Source organism: Equus asinus, chromosome 15 (assembly GCF_041296235.1).
Source record: "Equus asinus isolate D_3611 breed Donkey chromosome 15, EquAss-T2T_v2, whole genome shotgun sequence".
Taxonomy (NCBI): Eukaryota; Metazoa; Chordata; class Mammalia; order Perissodactyla; family Equidae; genus Equus; species Equus asinus.
The window spans coordinates 44,669,085-44,685,325 of NC_091804.1; positions in this window are offsets into that span (position 1 = coordinate 44,669,085).

Sequence of the window (16,241 nt, forward strand, 5' to 3'; positions counted from 1 at the left end):
CTTTCACGTCCACCTTCTGGGGCAGTCTTCAAGACATCTGTCTGAGCTACGAGGCGGGCTGAGCAACCTCATTTATCCCCATTTGACGGATGAGAAAATTGAAGTCCACAGAAGTCGAAATGACTTGTCCAAGGCCAGGGAGCTAATTGCCTCCAGAATCTGGCTCTCAGCTCTGGGCTTGTTCCCACAATACCCTCTCCTGCCTCCTCAGGCCCAGTGAAAAGACAATGCCGGTCACGTCGTCGCTGGCAGGGTCCTATAAGGGCTGGTTGTTCCATGCTGGCAACTGGAAAAATGGACAGGCAGCCCTTCAACTGTCATCTTATTACAGCGCCCCTAAGTTCCATCTGGGCAGGAGGCTGTGATCCCCATTCCTTGTGAAAACCACTCAGTGAGTCCACCAATAAATGCTGAACGAACATGTCCACGTACCCAGAAGGGAGCTAGAACCCACTCATAACTCTGGGGCTTGCTTCGGGTGTGGCAGCGTTATCAAACTAAATACTCTATCGAGAACCTTCTACGTCCCAGGGAACGTGACGTCACATCACTTACTCTTCACCAGAGTAGGAATTCACGTAACTCAGCTGCACGTCGAGGGCCGGGAGAGGAGACTGAGCGGGAGGAGCCTTGCTGGGTTGCCAGATGAAATACGGGACACACACGAGCTGGGGCACACTTATACTAGAACGTTACTCATTGTTTATCCGAAACTCGTGTTTAACTGGATGTCCTAACGCCATTCACAAGGCTCCACGGCCATGACCTGTCACCTCCTAACCTGAGCACAGGGGGCTCAGGCAGTTTTGGGGGGACGCAGACATTTGGGCTGTAACGTCCCCCCATCTTCCTCTCCACGCGGCATGCCAGGCGGGTTGCTGTGTTCTTGTACAACCTGTGCTTATAATCGGCTCACCTTCCTCAGGTGAATGCATTTATTTAAGAACCTCTGTCACCACCGTGAATGGAAAATCAGTTCCCACACATCACAGACAGCCATAAAAATGAAGAGATAAAATCGTTACAAGAAAAGAATTGTTTGTCTGTGTGCCACCTAGAGATCCTCTCACGCACCCCATTGCTGGGAGCAGCACCCTCTGCACCAGAGGAGGGGGGTGTGCCTTGAGGTGGGGAGATGAAAGAAAATGGTCTCCTCCTCGAGAACACCAAGTGCTTCAGAACGGAAGTGGTGGCAGGCCTGCGAAGAGGGAGCAATCATAGAAAAAGCCAGGAAGCCTTCCTGGAGGAGGCAGGCACTGGATGGCCTTGGAGTTCGGCTGGGCTGTGGACAGGCAGAGCAGAGAACAAAGGCTTCTCTGACTGATTTGTTTCTGGGCTCCGCCTGTCCACTTCTCCAAGACATGGAACTGAAAGATTTTTTACAAAGAAATAAAAAGCTTCAATTCCTCCTATTTCTAATGTTTCAAATTACAGTGTACTAAATAAATATTACTTTACTATTGTTTTCATGTCCTCATACTTTTATAACTGACAGTAAGAGAGTCTTTAATTGTTGACAAAAATTTTTTAGAGGTCATGAAACAACTCTAATTTCCCCACTGATGGTCACGGTTACTTTGCACAGTTCCAGCTTGTGTGGTCATTTTCATGGTCCCCCATGACTGTGCAGCTGCAGGAGTCTCTGTGCAAGGACAGGAAGGCTCCTGTCCAAGGTGGGTCTTGAGTCTTAGAATCTTTGAATTGGAGATGGACAAATCTGGAGATGACAAATCCATAGCACACGCATGTAAGCTCCCGTGGCAGACATCACTAATCAATTCTAGCACTCCACACAGTGCAGAGATTAAAAAACTCCTGCTCCAAAACCAGACTGGCTGGCTTCAAATCCAGGATCTTTTGCTTTCTAGCTGTGTGTCCTGGGGCAAGTTATTTAACCTCTCTGAGCTTCTATTTCCTCATCTACAAAAGAGACACAAATAGTACTACATTACAGAGTTGTGAGGATAAATGAGATCTGTGTAAAGCACTTAACAGTGGTGGCTAGTGCGGCTCCGTCCACACCAGCAGCAGCAGCAGCACCGGCAGCCCCAGATTCAGCTGCAGAAGCCTTCTTGACCCAGCACACAGGAGGGTCACTAACCATCAATCCGGGCCGGCAGGGGCGGTGGAATCGGCCTCCATCTCTGCTGTTGATCCAACCCTTGTAGATGAGCAAACAGCCCAGGCGGCCGAAGCAGCGAGCCCACGGTCTCGCAGAGAGCTGGAGCCTTGGGTTCTCTCTGGCTCAACCACGTGTCACCCTCGCGTCCCCATCGCATTCCACCCCCACTCCAGACACTCGGGCAGGCTGACCGTGGGCTCAGGGCGCCGAGGCCAGAAGGACGTCTGAGGTGCTCCTGGAGACATTTTCAGAGGTCTTGAGTCTTCCCATTCAGACAGGGTCTCCGGAGGCAACGTCTAGCCTCGTTCAGGGCTAAGGCATCAAAATGCCTGTCCTCTGCTGACCTCTGGGTTTGGGGTTTGGCCTCGGGCAGCAGAGAGAGAGGCAGGAGATGGAAACCTTGGCCTCACCTGGGAGGCGGCAGAGATGGGCAGCTCTGTTTGCCCCGCGCAGGGTGGACGACGGTCAGGAGTACCCGCCCCGCCCTCCGCCTGGCGGAGCAAGGACTCGCCTGCCCGGGTTGCTTCACAGCTTCTGGTCCCACCCAGTTGCTACAGGTAGTGAATTCCAGAGTCTGTAATCGTCACCTGGCTGAGCAGGCCTGAGAGACACACCCTGCGAGAAGGACGTCCGGAGATGATCAAGGGGGTCAGGATGCGAACACGGGGCTGTGGGCATCTTCTCCGCCCCACGCCCGAGAACAAAGCCACCCAGAGGCCAGTGGCAGATTCACGCCAGCTTTTGAGGCGGATGAGACGGGAGGTCAGGACCTCTGCTGGGGAGAAGAGGCTCCAGTGTGAACAGCAGCCGCGGCAGCAATGCCAGCGGTTGCTCATCCGGGAGCTTCCTCATCATCTTGACTGTCGATGGAGCGTTTGTTATGGGAAGGGCTGTACTGTGTGCTTTGTCTTCCTAACCCTCAGGCAGAGCCACGTGATACGATTTACTGTTGATATTTTAAAGATGAGAAGACTGACGCTCAGACAGGTTCTTCACATGCTGAGGTCGCACAGTCCTGATAGAAACAGGACTCGAACCCAAGTCATTGTGTCTCAGACTCTTTCTCTTGTCCCCGTGTGATATTACGGATGCTGGCCCTGTGCCCATCACCTCCTCTAACCAGATTTGAAGGATGGATAGGTCTTTATTAACAGAAAAGAGAGGGCATTTCAGGTGGAAGGACAAACTTGAGAAAAGTCAGGGAAGTAGAAATTGGCTTGGTATTTGGACGCTGTGCAAGGACAATCCGATTTGACCAAATGGTAGACATTAGGATATGCCAGGATAATTGTCAACAGACAGGTGTGTCTGAGGGTCTTGAGTCTTGAAGGGTCATGAAAGCCAGACAGAGGCGTTATAGTTGGATGCAGTAGGTAATAGGGAGTCATAGTTGGTTCCTGAGCAGGAGAGTGGCATGTAGAAAATACTATTCTTGGAAGGCTCTGGTAGCTATTTGCAGATAGGTGCAGGTGAGGGGAGACGGAAGGCAGGAAGAGCTGAGTGGAGAAGTGGTCCAGGCCGCAGTGTGGGGCTTTGCTCCCACGGACAGAAACAGGATACGTCTACAAGGGTGCCGTGGTCCTGCCGCCCCTGCGGGTGTACTTGAGTGGATTTCCCCAATGAGGGAAAGCATCACACGCTCCTAGCGAGGGAGATACACGCAAGAGGTGGTCTTTCCTCTTCCTCTGGATGTTGTTTGTCTAGAAACTGGAACTGCGATGTCCATCTTAGGACCTCCAAGGAAGACTGCTTGAGGGCAGAGCCAAGACCCCACAGCTGGCAGAACAGAGACATGGGAGGACCAGGGTCTCAGAGAGACAGGGCGGAGCTGAGAGAGAGCACGCTGTCCTGGGAGGCAGGGCCGGCAGGTGGGCTCCGGGTCCCAGCCCCATTTCCAGAGGCTCAGTCTACCTGGCCCTTCGCCTCTCTGAGGGTCCTGTGTGTTCCTACAACAAACTCCGTGTTCGCGTGAGCTGGCCTGAGCGGGCTTCTGCTCCTGCTTCCAAACCACCGTGACCAGGACTCCTGGACCAGACCTTGTGTTGACGGCTGTGTCTCCGGTGCCCAGGACGGAGCCGGCGAGAGCGCGGGCAGCTCAGCGCAGGATGAGCGAACGGTGAGTGAACGGTGGGAGAGGTGGGCTTCGGCCTTGGAGGGGATGCGGAAAGGCAGGGTCGGACAGGAGTCCCTCGCCCTGCACACCACTGTGGATGCCTCAGCCACAGTAGTCGACCGCGTGCTCTGTGTCCCCAGCCCTCTGCTGGCCCTGACAGACGGCCAGCGCCGTGGTCCCTGGCCCACGCCCAGAGCTTCTGATTCCTGAGTCGGGTGGGGCTGAGACCCTGCATTTCTCACAAGTCCCCAGGCAGTGCTGACACTGCTGGTCGGGGGACCCCTCCGAGCAAACCACGGCGCTGGGGGTACGAGACCCGGTGTTGTCTCGAGGCCCCCACAATCCCACTGGGAAACAAACGGCGAGTGGGAGGGTGGCGACGAGAGCACAGTCTAGTCAGGTGGGCTTCGGGGAGGAGGGCGTCCCAAAGCAGGGCTGTCTGCGGCCACTTGGCGTGGGCCCTTGACCTCATCCGGTCACGTGGTTAGTCCCTCCACGATGAATTCATTTATTCACCCACCGCAGACCGAGCGTCAGCCAGGCTCTGGGACGCAGCAGATAACCGGGTCTGACGTGAGCTTGGCGCTCACGGCCTGTGATCCACTTGAGGTCAGAGTGAATATCCACTCCCGAAGGTCCACGTGGGTGAGCTGCTGCAGTGGACAGCGGGGTCTGCCCGGGTCTCCACGGACCCCAGCGATGTTTCTGAGGGCTCCTCCCCTCGGACTGTCTTTCGAGAAGTGCCAGGGACCCAGAAGTGGTCGGGAGCCTGCACGACTGGGTGGCCCTTAGCCTGGGATGGATTGGCGGGTCCAGGAAGCTCAGCTCCCTAGAATCAGGTCAGGAAAACTGCAGGGGGCAACACCCTCCAGAGTCCCCGCAGGATCAGGCTGACGCCACCCTCCCCGACCCGCCTGAAATTGCGCCTTACATTTCCTCCCGTCCAGGCCTGCTGCCCCATGTCCCCACCATCTGCCCTGGCAGTGCATCCTTGATAAGCCACGTGCTGTGTCTTACTGATTAAACAACGTTCGTCTGGGGAAATAGCTCCCCTTCGAGGGTTGACAATGACGACATCTACCGTTCCCTCCACAGGCTAAGGACTTAACATTTCTGTTTCTTAAACTCAGAACCACCCTATGATGATCTCATTTTGCAAATGAGAAAATCCAGGCTCGGAGTGGTTAACTACCTTAGCCACAGTCACACAGCTGCTAAGGGGCAGAATGGAAATTCAAAGCCAGACCTTCAAGTCCGGTGGGACGCGGCGCCCGCTTCCCTGTCCAGCCTCAGGCCCTGGCCTCCCCATCACTGGCGTCAGCCACACAGACTCCTTTCTGCATCTTCAGCTCAGAAAACCGCTTCCTGCCTCCCGGCCTTTGCCTCTCGCAGTCCCTCTGCCTGGGCGGCTTTCACAGACTCCTCACGCGTCCTTCAGTCTCCGCTCTCGGTGACGTCTGGAGGGGTCTTCGCTGACCCCCTCTGAGCGCACGCCCCCTCCCTGCTTCCTCTGTATCCTTTCCTCCACGTCCGGTGTCACGAGCTGTACCGATGTGTTTATCCACCTGTTGATGTTTTAGTCCTCGTCTTTGCACGAGGGCAAGAACCATCGACTTCCTCACTCCATGCTGCTCCGGAGCTGAGCACCGCTTGGTACACAACAGGTGCTCAGATTTGCTGAAGCGGAGAGCGAGCTGCGCGCCCATACTCCATGTGGAGGGGGCTGCGTGATAATCCAGTGCTGTGGACACGTCGGCGTGGGACTCACTTACAACCTCTGTTTTCACGCCAGCATGGGCGGCGGTGCCTTCTCTCTGGTTTCTCCCTCCGTCCCTCTGCTGAGGGCAGAGGAGGCCGCGTTCCATCCTGTCCCACCCGTGGGCCTCATCCAGGATCATCTTTTCTTCAGAAACCTCCCGGAGCCCCCCAATCCCAGCTGCATCTGTTAGGAATCTCGTTCCTGAATGACCAACTATTCTGGTTTGCCTCGCACAGAGGGGTTTCAGAGCTAAAGCCGGGACAGTCCCGGGGGATCCAGGATACTTGGTGATTTACTGATTCAGCTGCCACTAACAGAAGGCTGTAAGAGAGTGGCTTACAGAAACGCAGGTTTACTGATCTCTTATTTAAAAGAAGTCCAGAGCTGGATCGTGGCCATATAATGTCATCAGGGACCCAAGCTCCTTGCTTTCTGTTCTGCCATCCTAAAAGTGTAGCTTCCATCCTCAAGGTTACCTCATGGTCCCAAGATGGAGGCTGCAGCTCCAGTCATCATATCCACATCCTGGGCAGGGAAGATGCAGGGAGGTGGAAAGTTAAAAAGGACAGGTGCCTGTCGAATTAACCCCACTTAAAGAGCTTCCCCAGAAGTCCTATTGGGGACCTCTAGTCACATCTCACTGGCCAGAACTGTGTCACATGACCATCCCTAGCCACAAAGGAAATACAGTTTTTTAGCAAGATGCATCGTCGCCCACATTTAGCAGATTAAAATGTGGTTTTGTTTGGAAGAAGGCCAGAATACCTATTTGGTGGGCTGGGTGGCCCTCTCATCCAGGTTTGCCCAGACCTTTCCTGGTTTTAGGACTGAAAGTGTTGCATCCCAGGAGGCCTCGGGTCCAGCAACAGTATGCTCGGTCACCCTATTGGTAAACAGTCTCCGGTCTCGGGCCCACCAGCCTCCCCGGCTCGGCCACGGCAGCAGCAGTAGACGCAGCATGAGATTTCTGCCAGCACCTTGACAGCCAGGCGTAATCAGACACCAAACAGCCTGAGCAAGGCATTGAAAGACGATTTCGCCAGAGCCCAGGTGCTGAACTACAGCCGCGGAGTCACAATCATTTGATGCGTGTGTGGCGGGCCGCGAAACCCCTGCCTCAATTAGGAATAAAGTTAAGCTTTCAAGTTTTCTTGCACACGTCTCTCTTTCAGGGAAAAATTTCCCTTCTTTTCCCAAATTCAGTTAGTTTTTTCATTTTTTGGTTTTTGTTTTTTAAGATTCTAAAACTCTAGCTTGCCATGATCATTAAAGTGATAAGATAATGGGCTTTGGTAGAATCTCCAGATGGGGAAGAAAGACGGGGGGAATGAGAAATGGAAGACACATGGCTTGAACCGAGCACGAACTCTGCCGGGGCCTCTGAGCCCACGGAAGGTGGCGAGAACCCCCGACCAGCGTGAAGAACTGCCAGCCAACACTTGCCAGCTGCTCCCTGGGCCCGGCACTGGGACGAATTATGCCTTCGGCTTGTTGCAGCTTTGTTATTATTCTATGCTCCATTTTCTAAGCGAGGATCCTAAAGCTTCCAGAGGCCAAATAATTTGCTAATTATTCACACGGCCAGAAGTGGTGGTGGAGCTGGGGTCTGAACCCACATCTGGCTGATTCCAGAGTCTGGTTAATACATACTGCCTCCCGGAAAGAGCTGGTTTCAGCCAAGCTCCTGTATAGGTTTGTAGGAAAAAGACAAAGGAGGAGGAGGGAAGGACCCACAGCGGCCCCCAGATCTGTCTTAGCGGCATCCTTGGAGTTGAATGAAGGCAGGCAATTTGTGATTCTTGGCACTTTATGTTTCCCAGTGCATCGGGCGCTTTAAAATGCCCCATGTTGGGATAACAAGTGTCATTGTGGTTCTTATTTATCCTTATTTCTCTGGGTTGCTTGGCGTCCAGCCTCTCTGTAACCACCCAGTTTTCCACTGCCAGTTTCACAGGTTAGAAATTGCAAGGCGGATTTTAGCACCTTATCAAGAGACCCACGGCTACTTCCCAGCTGGAGGCACCCGAAACCCAGTCTCGGTCACAGCGGATGCACCTCCTGGAGGCCTGACGCCTGCTCCCTCTGTGACCCTCTGACGGCTGCTCCTGGCCGCTGGGAGTGGGGGCTTCTGGGTCGGCTCTGGCCCAGTGGATGCTGTGCTGGTCCTGCTTAGTGAAAGCCCACATCTCCTGAGGCCAGGGGGCGGACAGTCCCCACCGAGCCCTGAGTCCCGGCCGGGTCTGAGGCTTCTGGGCGTGAGGCTGAGCTCTGGTTTCTCGTCTGTGAGTCGGTGACAACAGCACCTGCCTCACGGGGCCTTTGGGGGGTTAACTGAGATGGTGGCAGTGAAGCGCCTGACACAGCATTTGTAAGGGCTCAGTAAAGCTCAGCCTGGAGAGTGACGGTGAGGAGAAAGGGGCAGGAGGGGAGAAGAAAGAGACCTTCTGAGCCTCAGTTTCTCTAAAGTGGGAATAATAAGAGAACCTCTTTCATGAGATTGTGGAAAGGTCCCCGATGGGCCGTCTGTCAGAGCGTGCGTTATCTCGGCTCAGTACATCTCAGCGGTGACGGGAGCCTTTGAGCTTCGGCACGAGTGGGACCACACGGCTCCTCCTCACACGGTTGTGGTGGAAACTGAGCAAGATACCGTGTTGGGAGTGAGTCGAAGGCACCGGTACCCGCTCAGACCTCCACGCGAATTATTACGATTCAGGCAGAGGTGGGAAATTGTCCCGCCCGTCAGTGTCTGAGCTCGTGGGCTCAAGGGGGCTGGAGTGGGGCCTGGGAACCTTCCAGAGAGAACAGAACGGGATGACCGTGTGGCCGGGTCCTCTCCCAGCGCGGCTCGCAGTGCTCACCAGGCGGCCTCCGTCTCCGCGTCTGACCTGTCCTGGCAGCCGCTGTCACTCCCGACACCCTTAGTTCTCTCGCCAAAGGCGGGGGAAGCGACTCAGGGATGGGAGCCCGCGCCGCCGTGAGCACGACCCTGGGTGGTCCCGGCGCCGGCTTTGATGGCTGCCTTCTGTTGAGCGCGTGTTGTCGCCAGTTGACACTTACACAAGCCAGAAGTGGGCCCGGCCCACACTCATGGCCATAATAAACACGTGCGGCAGTTTTTGAGAGTGGAGCTGTCCTACCCGTCAGCGGGCAGCCACCCCAGAGTCCCTGTGGAGGGGGAAGGCGCAACTTCAAAGGGCAGACCCTCGCGGCCAGGCGTGCGCCTCAGAGATGCGCTGTGCCCCGGGCTGCGGTGGGCCGGCGGGGGGGAGGCGTGGGCTCTGGGGGTGTGTGCGTGTGTGGGGTGTGTGTATGCATGCATGTATTTGTGTGTGTACATATGCCTATGTGCATATGTCTGTGTGTATATGGGCACATATGTGCGTTCGTATGTGGGTATGTGTGTTATGCGTGTGTGTGTGTCTTTCTGTGTGTGCGTTAGATCCAGTTCCAAACTCATGCACCCTCAGGGGCCAGCAGCGTTGCGGAAATGTGGGATAGATGGACGCTGACCCTGGCTCCTGGGATGAAGGGCACAACAGAGAGCGGTGGGGACTGTGCCCAAGGGGAGGACCGTGACCACTGAAGAGGGCAGACGCAGCCCAGCTCTCTCCAGCACCTGCTCGTTGGAACACAGACCCGGTGTTCCCGGAGATTCCCATTTTTCCAGAGAAGCCAGGAAACTAGATTTTTATAGGAAATAGCTTGATTTTTAAGACTCTATTGTCAGCTCATCAAGAGATTTAAAATGTCTCCTGGATCGAAAAAATCACATTCAAGGCTGGAATGTGACTGCAGACGCCAGTGTAGACGTTTCCTCGGGTGGGAAAGCTCTCCCAGGCTGGGCGGCCCCCAGGAGCCCTGCAGTGGCCTGGAGCAGTGGTTCTCAGTGAGGCGACTCTGGCCCCCGGAGGACATTTGGCTGTGTCTGGAGACATTTTTGATTATCAGCACTGGGTGGTGGTGATGGGAGCAGGTGGGGGTTCTTACTGGCTGCTACTGGATGGAGGCCAAGGATGCTGCTAAACGAGCACAACGCACAGGCAGCCCCCCAGCCCCCGTGATAAAGAATTGTTATTTCAAGATGAAGGAAATGTCAGTAGTGAGAAACCTGAAGTAGAATCACCCCGAAGAGGATTTGGGAAGGTCAGCTTGGTGCCTCCAAAGGTCCCAACTCTCGAGTCACGGCCTTTAGGGGTCAGTGGTGTGACCAATTGAAAATCCCATCGGAAGAGCTGCCTTCCGGCCGGGAGACCCATCCGTGGGTGCCTCCCAACAGGCCCGCCGACTGGTAAGGGTTTCACACGCCCGACATCACCGAACCTCCCAGAACCGCAGAGAAAGAGCAGGTCCATCTGCATCCACTGATGACGAGACCGAGAGAGAGCCCCTCTTTCACACACACACACCGTGCACACGCGTACACACACATGAGGAAGTCGGCGGAGCCCTGTGCAACTGGGGCATCCTGGCTCCCAAACCAGCCCCGGTCGGGACGGGCTGCGCCGCGAGGAAAATCGGACTGACGTGTCCTGCATCCTCTCGCACCTCCGAGAGTTGGAGCCCGCTGCTTTCTCTGCCTGGGAAACCCCTACCCATGTCTCCAGGCTGAGCTCCTCCAGAAAGCTCCCCCCATGGAGACGGGGCCAGGCCCCGAGTCTGGGGGCCTCCACCGACTAGGGGCTCCCCTGTCGCAGATCATCTCCCCTTTGCTGACGCTGCTTCCATCTCTGTCTTAATATTTAACGAGCATCTGTCATGACTGTGCTTCTGCCTGGCACGTAGCAGGCCCTGACTCACTGTTTGCTGAACAAACGGATCAATGAGTGGTGGGCGTTTCCGTGCTTCCTACCTCCGCTTTATTTCTGGATTTTGGAGTGCACTGCTGAGTCTGCGATGAGCCAGTCCCTGTTCCAAGTACTTTACATGTATTAACTTGCTTAATACCTGCAACAGTCCCATGGGCTAGGTATTAATACTGTGCTCATTTATCCTCATTTACTCAGCTTAGCAGGCAAAGAGACGTTAAGGCATTTGGCCAAAGTCACACAGCTCATCAGTGGCAGGAACTTCCCCAGTGACTGCTCCGAGTGCACTGATTTTCTGCAGGCCTGGGGACAGAGCTGAGTTCTGTGCTTGTCCTATCTCTCTGGATCCCCTGATAAGAGCTTAGTGAGCTATTATTACATGACTCAGGACAGGTTCAGGCGTCAAACAACCATTTCACTGAATCTGTGATGTGGAAGGCACTGAACAAGATGAAGTGGTTCCTTGTTCCTTTGTCATTTGCATTTCTTGTTTAGGTATTCACTTGTTTATATCCTATCAGTATATGTCACTTTTTTCTTATTGATTAGCAATTACTCTTTATATATTAAGGCTCCATACCATATGTTTGTCACATTTTACATATTTTCCACAAATTCAAAAATTTTATTATTTCTTAACTTGTTTATAGTATTTTATTTGTTATTCAGAGCTTTCTTCTTTTTTTTTTTTTGAGGAAGAGTAGCCCTGAGCTAACATCTGCCACCAATCCTCCTCTCCTTGCTGAGGTAGACTGGCCCTGAGCCAACATCCATGCCCATCCTCCTCCACTCCATATGTGGGACGCCCACCACAGCATGGCTTGCCAAGCAGTGCCATGTCTGCACATGGGATCCAAACCGGTGAACCCCAGGCCGCCAAAGCGGAATGTGTGTACTCAACTGCTGGGCCACCAAGCCGGCCCCTCAGAACTTTTTATTTTAATTTTTAGGTAGTTAGATTTATTTTTATTTTTATTTTTTATTTATTTATTTTTTTGGTGAGGGAGATTGTCCCTGAGCTAACATCTGTGATAATCTTCCCCTATTTTGTGTGTGGGATGCTGTCACAGCATGGCTTGATGAGCAGTGTGTAGGTCTGCACCTGGGATCTGGAACCACCAACCCCTGGCTGCTGAAGCAGAGCATGTGAAGTTAGCAACATAGTGGCTAAGTCCACATTTGGGGGACCAGGCCGGCCCCCAAAATTGTTTTTGACAGTTTCAGTCCTCAGTACCACACGTCAAAAGATTTTTTCCATCCCCAAGATTATAAGATATTCATTCATACCTATTTTTCTAGTCCTTTTACTTTCATTAGTTTATTTATTTGCTTGTTTTTTTTATTTAGCATTTTAATCTTTGGTCCACCAGGAATAAATTTTAGCATGTGGTGTGAGGCAGGAATCTCACTTTATTTTTTTCACTAGGTCCACTTCTATATTCTCAACAAAAACTCACTGAGAGCAGCTCTGACTAAAATAGGCAGCCACAAACTTACCGTGTCCTCTCGAGCAGCTTGGCTTGTAAACCACGTTGTCTTTTAGTTGCCTAAGAGATATACATTTATAAAATATATGTTGTATAAATTTGTATATATAAAAATATATGTATTAACCATTCAATCAGTGGATGTGATCGCATAACACTGAATTTTTGAAAGATGAGTTTTTTCAGGCATTTACTTGAAGGGGATAGAGTTACGCCAGCCTCCGTCATTTGCCTGTCCCGCAGCCGTCGCTACACTGACCCCCCACCTTCCCAGCTGGCAAATAAAAATTCCACAGTTTTCACAGACATCCGCAGAATCCCGATACATACCAACTGCAGTCATGTGATGTCAGTGCTGGTGATCCGATTGGCAAAGATGAAAGAGGTCCCTAATTCCTGATGTTGGCAGATGTGGAGGGAATAGTGCTGTCTGAATGCCAGCTGGTTCGAGCGTGGAAATGGGATGGTGAGATGCTGCTGGAGGGCCATCTGGGAACCACACTGACGCTGGGTACCAGTCACTGTGCTGGCTTTATGTTCATCCTTCAGACCTCACGACCGCCTGCAGAGGTGGGAACTGTCACCGAGTCCATTTCACAGAGGAGGACACCAAGCACAGTGAGGCGAAGCACCTGCCCATGTCAAGCCCCCAGGGAGTGCCCCAGACCCCCTGTGGACCACTCGGCCGCTGGGAAGCCTGCAGCAAAGCCTTTGCATCGTGTCAGCTCAGCGCCCACAGCGCCCCGTCCGGGAACCGGTGCCGAGGAGCAAACAGGGGTGGGACAAGAGGACTTACCACAGGGTAGTTTTTAACAGTGAAAAATTGGAAATAACCTAAAAGTCCATCAACAGAAAATTGGTGAACTCTCTTACAGTATTTGCATATCCTCGACTATTATACAGCTCTTAAAGAATTACAAAGTAACTACACTCTTTTGATACACATAAATCCCCATATATTATCGCATATACAAAGCAGGTTACAAATTATGTGTATTGTATGATGACATCTTTGTTATTTAAAAAAATATAAGCATAGAAGAAATGGAGGTCAGAGCCAGGCTTCCAGCCCCAGCACTGCCGACATTTCGGGCTGGGTAATATTTCTCGTGGGGTGTGCTGGTGCAGGGTGTTTAGCAGCATCCCTGGGCTCTACCTGCTAGATGCCAGGGACATCCTTTCCCTCCACCGACTCCAATCGCTGCCAGCTGTCCCCTGGGGGACAATATTGTCCAGTTGAGAACTTCTGTGTCCTTCTTCCCTCCCTCGCTCCTTCCTTTCCTTCCTTTCTTCCTTCCTATTTCTGCTCCAGCGTTACCTCCTGCGTGGTCTTCCTAGCCCACCTTGCCTAAAATGGCTCCCTGCTCCCCCCCAGGCACATCCACCCCTTCTCCTCTCTTGTTTTTCTTTACTGGACCTAGCACTGTCCAGCGTCCCCTCGCACACCATCTGTCTATTTTCTGTCTCCCACACGGGAGTGCAGCTCCCTGAGGCCAGGGACCTTGGTCACCCTCCTTCTGCATTTCTTGGCGGAGGACAGTGCTCACCTGACACACAGTAGGTACTCAACAAGTGTATGTGGAAGGAGTAAGTCCCATAGGCCCGAGTTGACATTTCTGAGCCCCTACTGTGTGTCAGGCCTTGTCGTAAGAGCTTTATTTCTACTGGCCCATGTAATCTTCTCAGCAACCCTGGGAGGGGGCTTCTATCATTACCTTGTTTTACCACCGGGGAAACTGAGATCTCAAGGGTTAGGTAGCTGGCCAGGCTCACGTCTTTCTGGGTTGCTGAGTGGGATTTGCTCTTCGAGCACCGCTAAGATGAACATCTGAAGGGCCGGCCCCGTGGCCGAGTGGTTAAGTTTGCGTGCTCTGCTTTGGCGGCCCAGAGTTTCACCGGTTTGGATCCTGGGCATGGACATGGCACCGCTCATCAGGCCATGCTGAGGTGGCGTCCCACACAGCACAACCAAAACTACAACTAGAATATACAACTATGTACCAGGGGGCTTTGGGGAGAAGAAGGAAAAAAAACAAAGAGGAACATTTGAGATCGCATAGATCCTTGCACATCGTGAGAGGACAGCCAGTGGCTGAATTCAGTGTTGTGAGGTCAAAGAGACGCGTGTTTAAAATGTCGAGGGACACCGTCTAGGCACTTTCGCTGAGGCCGTGTCAATTTGCACTCCCTTCGACAGTGCTCCGAATTCGTTTCACATGCAGAAAAATGCAAACAAAATCATGATGATGACACAGTGTTCTCGAGAGTTTGCAGGCAGAGCACAGGACCCTCTGCGTGTGAGCGTGAGGAGGAGTTCCCGGGCTCCCTCCTCAGGAACACTTCTGTGGGTTCACTCCCTGGACCCAAGCGTCCCCCTGACCCCAGGACAGTTGCCGCTGACTCACGTGGAGAACACACGTGGCCCACCGAGCTGAGCTGCTCATCCTGCTGGCGGCCGTGCTCAGCTGTGAGCGGGTTTTCGGCGTCCCTGGAATGTCAGGGCCATGCTGATCCCCTGCCCAGGACCCCTCGTCCTTCAGGTCTTGGCCAAAGTATGCCCTCCTCCCTGAGGCCCCCTCTGGAACAGCACGACCTCAGTGGGTTGAACGGTGCCTCATTCAGAATAGGGTCTTTGCCGATGGAACTGCGGCAAGGGTCTCGAGGTGAGATCCTCCTGGATTAGAGCGGCCCCAATCCAATGACCTGTCCTTATAAGAGACAGAAAGGGAGAAAACGCAGACAGGCATGGATGATGGAGGCAGAGACTGGAGTGGCAGATCTGCGAGGCAGGGAAGCCGGCCACCGTCAGAAGGTGGAGAGAAGCAGGGGACAGGGTCTCCCTCAGCGTCTCGAGAAAGAGCTCGTCCTGCCGATGGCCTGATTTCAAACCGCCGGCCTCCGGAACCGGGAGGGAATCCATTGCCATTGTTTTAAGCCAACAAGTGTGTGGAAATTTGCTATGGCAGCCCCAAGAAACAGGTGCAGCCTTCCTCCTCCCACATCCCGGCTTGGACAGCTGCCGGCAGTGTGGCTGGCACCGGGTGGGTTACTTCTGCCCCGGAGCCTCGATTTCCTCATCTGTGAAGTGGGGACTCTAGCCATATCTATAGGAGCTTGTGGTGAGGAGTAAATGAGATAAAAATGTTAGAACTCAGGTGGGTGCCTGCCGCCACGTGAGGCTCCTTCGATGTTAACTGTGTTTATTCTTTCACCAATCTGGAGTGTGTCCCCAGACAGCCTGAGTTAGAATCCAAACTGAGACCAAAATACCTTCTTCAGATTCTGCACACACAGATGCTCATGGACCATTCGTCACAGCCTAACAACAAAAGCGTGGAAACAGGACAACACTCACCCAGGAGGCAGAGTAACGTACGTCACGGTAGAGGGAGACGCAGTGCGCAGGAACGGTGGGCAGCCACGAAAAGGACGCTTAAGAAATGGTTTCGATGATGTGTACATGTTCTTAGTGATAAGGTTAAGTGGCTAAAAGAAGGATAGAAAATTGGATGTGCAGAATGATTATGCTTATGTAGAAATGAATTTAGAAAAAGGACTGAAAGGAAACACCAAAAAAAGTCATAGGAAAGCAATTTAAATCTATAAATGTAAGGGGAAAGGAAGGGGACAAGAGGGTAGAAAGGAGGGAGAGAAGAAGAAAGGGAGGAGGAGGGGAGGGAGGGAGGGAGGAGCGGCCCGCGCTCCCGTCTCTGGTGACACTAATTTGTCACATGTGTGTCTAGCAATTAATTCCTCCCCCAATTTTTACGTAATTTATCCCAATCCATTTGGCAGTTTTCATAAACTGTGAGCTTCAGATCCCTTATCTAAAATGGTCAGCATCTCTGCCTCTGGTGCTGGCCACGAGCTAGCTTGCACTCACGGCCTTCATCTCTGTTGGCCTCAGCTTTCCAATCCGTAAAAGGGGGGCCTGAGAGCACCCGCCTCACTGAGT